General features: G+C 43.4%; 2 long non-coding RNA genes across 2 annotated transcripts; both read left to right on the top strand.

Annotated features, from left to right (window-relative positions):
* The first annotated feature begins 253 nt into the window (after positions 1 to 253).
* On the top strand, positions 254 to 4591 carry LOC308479745. Its single transcript, XR_013987808.1, has 2 exons — positions 254 to 812; positions 4533 to 4591. It is a non-coding gene; the product is annotated as an uncharacterized lncRNA (long non-coding RNA).
* Positions 1010 to 1940, top strand: LOC308479492. The gene is made up of 3 exons (XR_013987710.1): positions 1010 to 1119; positions 1615 to 1682; positions 1843 to 1940. It is a non-coding gene; the product is annotated as an uncharacterized lncRNA (long non-coding RNA).
* Positions 4592 to 5297: the final 706 nt, after the last annotated feature.

Genomic DNA, 5297 nt, shown 5'->3' with positions numbered 1-5297 from the left:
ATGCCCACTTGGAAGTAAGTCTGATTGAGTTCAATGGAACTTACTCCCAAGTAAGTGTGCACAGGATAGCAGGCTGAATATATTATTTTAATTGTCTTACCTGCTTTCTGTCTAGTCTGTCTGCCTCATTATGTATTTATTTAACCCACTAGGCCAAATTCTGTTTATCTGCTGTGTCATCACTTGTTGAACTGATAATCTACAGGACATAACACAGGCCTGTTGATGGACATTTTTCTATTTTGCATTTCTGTAGCGAAATATGTTTCTTTGTGCATCCTAGGCTAAGCAGCAAAAGGCCAAAAGATTTCCCCTTTTCTGTGTCAAATTTAATATGATTTAGATTTTGTTATAGATCATTTTTAGAGTGCCCATCTGAAATAAAACATTTCAGGAAAATATGAGGAGTTATTAATTTCTGAATGTAAAATTTATTTCTTGGACAATTCCAAGGACAGGTTAATAAACCCCTATGCTATCTTCTGTGTTGTCCATATATTTAAAATTCCTAGGACCCATGAGTTTCTCAAAAATAAGTCATGTGAATGAATCTCATTTCTTTGATAGAGATACAAGCTTGGTGGATCAGGAATGCTGTGGATGTAGTGTACCTTGATTTCAGTAAGACTTTTGACGAAGTCCCCAATGATATTCCTATAGAGAAGCTGGGAAAATGTGGACTGGATGTAACTGTTAGGTGGCTTTGTAGCTGACTGACTGACCCAACCCAAGAGTGCTCACTAATGGTTCCTCATCATCCTGGGAAAAAATGGCAAGTGGGATGCTACAGGGTTCTGTCCTGTGCCTGTACAGTGGTGCCCCGCAAGACGAACGCCTCGTAAGACGAAAAACTCGCTAGACGAAAGGGTTTTGCGGTTTTTGAGCTGCTTCGCAAGACGAATTTCCCTATGGGCTTGCTTCGCAAGACGAAAACGTCTTGCAAGTTTGTTTCCTTTTTTGTAAAACCGTTAATACCCAGGGTGCATTGCTTGAAGAGGTGCAGTTACGACTTGACTTCGAGGAGCAACTCATAGCACGCGGTGTGGTAGCCTTTTTTGAGGTTTTTGAAGACTTTGCTGATTTTTGAAGCTTTTCCAAAACTTCTTTTGCAGCCATTTGGTAAGTTAAACTTTTAAAACTTTTTGGGGGGTTTTTGGGTTGGGGTGTTTGGAATTCAAGGACTTGGTGTTGGGGAGGGGTTTGCAAGAATCTGGAAGCTTGTGTGGTTTTTTTCTGCATTTTTATGATTTTTTGTGACCATTGGGTCACTCTGCTGTTTTTTTTAAAAAAAAATCTGGGTTTGAATTTCTGTGTGGTGGGTGGCTGGGGGAACAGTTGAGGAGGGGTTTGCAAGAATCTGGGAGCTTGTGTGGTTTTTTTCTGCATTTTTATGATTTTCTGTGACCATTGGGCCACTCTGCTGTTTTTTTTAAAAAAAAAATTCTGGGTTTGAATTTCTGTGTGGTGGGTGGCTGGGGGAACAGTTGAGGAGGGGTTTGCAACAGTTGGGGAGGGGTTTGCAATTTCTGTGTGGTGGGTGGGTGGCTGGGGGAACAGTTGAGGTTTTTGAAGACTTTGGTGATTTTTGAAGCTTTTCCAAAACTTCTTTTGCAGCCATTTGAGGTTTTAGAAGACTTTGGTGATTTTTGAAGCTTTTCCAAAACTTCTTTTGCAGCCATTTGGTAAGTTAAACTTTTAAAACTTTTTTTGGGGTTTTGGATTTTGGGTTGGGTGTTTGGAATTCAAGGACTTGGTTCTGGGTTTGAATTTCTGTGTGGTGGGTGGCTGGGTGCTTTTGAATTTTTTGGATGTGAAGCACTGAATCTTTTTTTTTTTTTTTAGTTTGCGAAGGTAGGAGCTGTGCTGCCATGGGACCCAAGAAGACTGCTGCTGCAGAGGACGGCGAGAGGAAGAAGGAGAAGGTGACGCTGGAAATGAAGAAGGAGATGATCCGGAAGCACGATGGTGGAATGCGTGTGAAAGACCTCGCCAGGGAGTATGGGAGGAATCCATCGACCATCGGGACCATCCTGAAGATGAGGGAGAAGATCCTTGCAACTGATGCAGCCAAGGGAGTCACCAGGATCGTGAAGAACCGCCCAGCTGTTCTGGAGGAGGTCGAGAAGTTGCTGCTCATCTGGTTAGAGGAGAAGCAGCGTGCAGGGGACACAGTGACTGAGGCCGTCATTTGTGAGAAGGCCAAGGCCTTGCACGCAGACCTCGTCCGGGAACAGCCAGGAACCTCAGGTGAGCCAGAAGTCTTCAAGGCAAGCAGAGGTTGGTTTGACCGGTTCAAGGCAAGATCTGGAATCCACAGCGTGGTCAGGCATGGAGAGGCTGCCAGTTCTGATGTTCCTGCGGCTGAAGACTTTGCAGCGGAGTTCCTGGAGGCTGTGAAGACGGAGGGCTACGTTCCACAGCAGGTCTTCAACTGCGACGAGACCGGGCTGTTTTGGAAGAGGATGCCCAAAAGGACTTTCATCACACAGGAGGAGGCCAAGTTGCCTGGCCACAAGCCCATGAGGGACCGTCTGACCCTGCTCTTCTGTGCCAACGCAAGCGGTGACCTGAAGATCAAGCCCCTGCTGGTGTACCACTCGGAGAACCCACGGGCCTTCAAGAGACATAAGGTCGACAAGGAGCAGCTGAGTGTCATGTGGCGACCCAACAGTAAGGCTTGGGTCACACGTGTGCTGTTAGTGGACTGGGTCAATCTTGCTTTTGGCCCTGCTGTCAAACAGTACCTGCTGGACAACGACCTGCTGCTGAAGGCTTTGCTTCTGATGGACAATGCTCCTGCTCATCCTAAAGGCCTTGAGGAGGACTTGTTGGAGGAGTTCAGCTTCATCAGCATCATGTTCCTGCCGCCAGCCACTGCTCCAGCCGATGGATCAGCAGGTCATCGCCAATTCAAAAAACTCTACACCAAGGAGCTTTTCAGGCGATGCTTCGAGGTGACTGATTGCACCACCATCACCCTGCGGGAATTCTGGAAGGACCACTTCGACATCGTCACCTGCTTGAAGATGATCACCACGGCCTGGAAAGGGATCAGCCAGAGAAATTTGAATTGCGCTTGGCGCAGCCTGTGGCCGGACTGTGTGGCACCAAGTGACTCTGATGCACCAGAGTCAACAGTGGTGCAGGACATTGTTGCCTTGGGGAGGACCATGGGCCTGGAGGTCACAGAGGAGGACATCAGCGAGCTGGTGGAGGAGCACGACCACGAGCTGACCACCCAGGAGCTGGTCGAACTGCAGGCAGAGGCTGCACAGGAGCAGGCCTCGCTGGAAGAGGAGGAAGCAACTGAGGAACGGCTGTCCTCCAAAGAACTGAGGGACATTTGCCTGAAGTGGAAGGATGTGCAGGCTTTTGCACAGCGGCACCACCCTGACAAGCACGTGGCACATGACCTTGTGAACACTTTTGATACGAGGGTCATGTCGCCTTTTTTTTTTTTTTAAATGATATTTATTAAAGTTTCCAATAAAAAAAACAAACACATCAATAAAAAAGAGTTAAAAGTAGAAAAAAAATACACAATACAAAAATACACAATACACAATACAAAAATCAAAAAACAAAAAGAAGAAAACAGTTAAAAACAATACCACCTTTTCATCACCACTTTTAAATTTACTTATTTTCTGGACCTCCTCATACCTCCCTCTTTTGTATTCCAGTTCAATTTGTTTGTCCAGCAATTTCTTTCCCTTTTTTTTGATCCCAATCCTTAATCTTAATATAATACAACCTTAAGTTTTTACCTATTAAAAGCCAATTTTCCATTTCTTTTAACTTTTTTAATCCTAATCCTTAATCTTGATCTATATATATCTTTAAAGCCTGTACAGCTAGAAGCCACTTAATTTCAATCCATCATCACTCTAACATTCTTTAATTTTGCAATGTTTCTGCAGATAATCTTTAAATTTCTTCCAATCTTCTTCCACCGACTCTTCTCCCTGGTCACGGATTCTACCAGTCATTTCCGCCAGTTCCATATAGTCCATCAGTTTCATCTGCCATTCGTCCAGTGTGGGTAGTTCTTGTGTCTTCCAATACTTTGCGATGAGTATTCTTGCTGCTGTTGTTGCATACATAAATAAAGTTAGGGTCATGTCGCCTTTCAGGGAGGTGCTGAAAAGGCGGATGAAGCAGCAGACCATGGACAGGTTCTTCAGCAAGAAGCAAAGAGTGGAAGAGGAACCTTCTTCGAGTTGTCCCCCAGAGTCTTAGAAAATGTACTGTACACTTTGTTGATTTTTAAATGTTTTTCTGTCATGTTTAGAAACTTAATTTATTGTTCCTTCAATTTTTGAAATGCTCTTTACAGTATGTGTGACTTTAAAGAGCACTTAATAAACTCTTGTACCAAATTTGGCTTTGTCTGGACTTTTTTTGACCATAGGAACGCATTAATTGAATTTCAATGCATTCCTATGGGATTTCGTGCTTCGCAAGACAAAAAATTCGCTAGACGAAAAAACTCGTGGAACGAATTAATTTCGTCTTGCGAGGCACCACTGTAGTTCTTAGTGTGTTTATAAACAACTTGGATGACAGTATTGAGGGGATGCTCATCAAATTTGCAGATGACACCAAACTGGGAGGGATGGCCAGTGCTGCTGAAGACAGAATCAGGATTCAAGATAACCTTAACAGATTGAAGTAGTGGGCCAAAACTAACAAAATGAATTTGAATAGGGACAAAGGATGGTTGTGTTTCAGTTCATGCAGTGTTTTGGGAAGCACAAATTAGGCAGGTTTGCCTTTAAATGCAAACTAAATCAAATTTCTCTCCATCCCCACTTTCCATTGAAAAGAAACAAAGCAAACAAAATATCCCAGGAAAGAAACACACAACTGTGTGTAGTGCGAATTTTAGTTACCCATCTCAAAATGTAACAAGTCTTTCTTTTTCAAAGCTTTGTTAGCAGTCTTGCAACCTGCACTTCATCTAGCCTCCTTTCACATGTTCGTGTTCTGGCACATTTCCCAATTTCCCCTTGTGTCTTCTGTAACACTTTGCAGATTAATCCTAGAAATTGCACAACAGAAATGTATTGCCCTGTATTTAAAACATACCCCATGAAAGAACACAGCATATTCCTCCATTTTCACAGCAGTGTAATGTTATTGGCTGCCGTGCGCATTGCTGCATATCCAGCTGGATGTTCTGCTGAGCCTTGAGCACACCACAATTATGTTACAAATTGAACTAGCCTTTATTCATACATCACTGTATTTTTTTATCATACATCACTTTATTTTGACAATTCTGTGGAAGAGGAAAG

This window comes from Podarcis pityusensis, assembly GCF_964106645.2.
Source record: "Podarcis pityusensis genome assembly, chromosome: 6".
Classification (NCBI taxonomy): Eukaryota; Metazoa; Chordata; class Lepidosauria; order Squamata; family Lacertidae; genus Podarcis; species Podarcis pityusensis.
The sequence above is the reverse complement of the archived record's forward strand: the minus strand, read 5'-3'. Positions and strand labels throughout refer to the sequence as shown.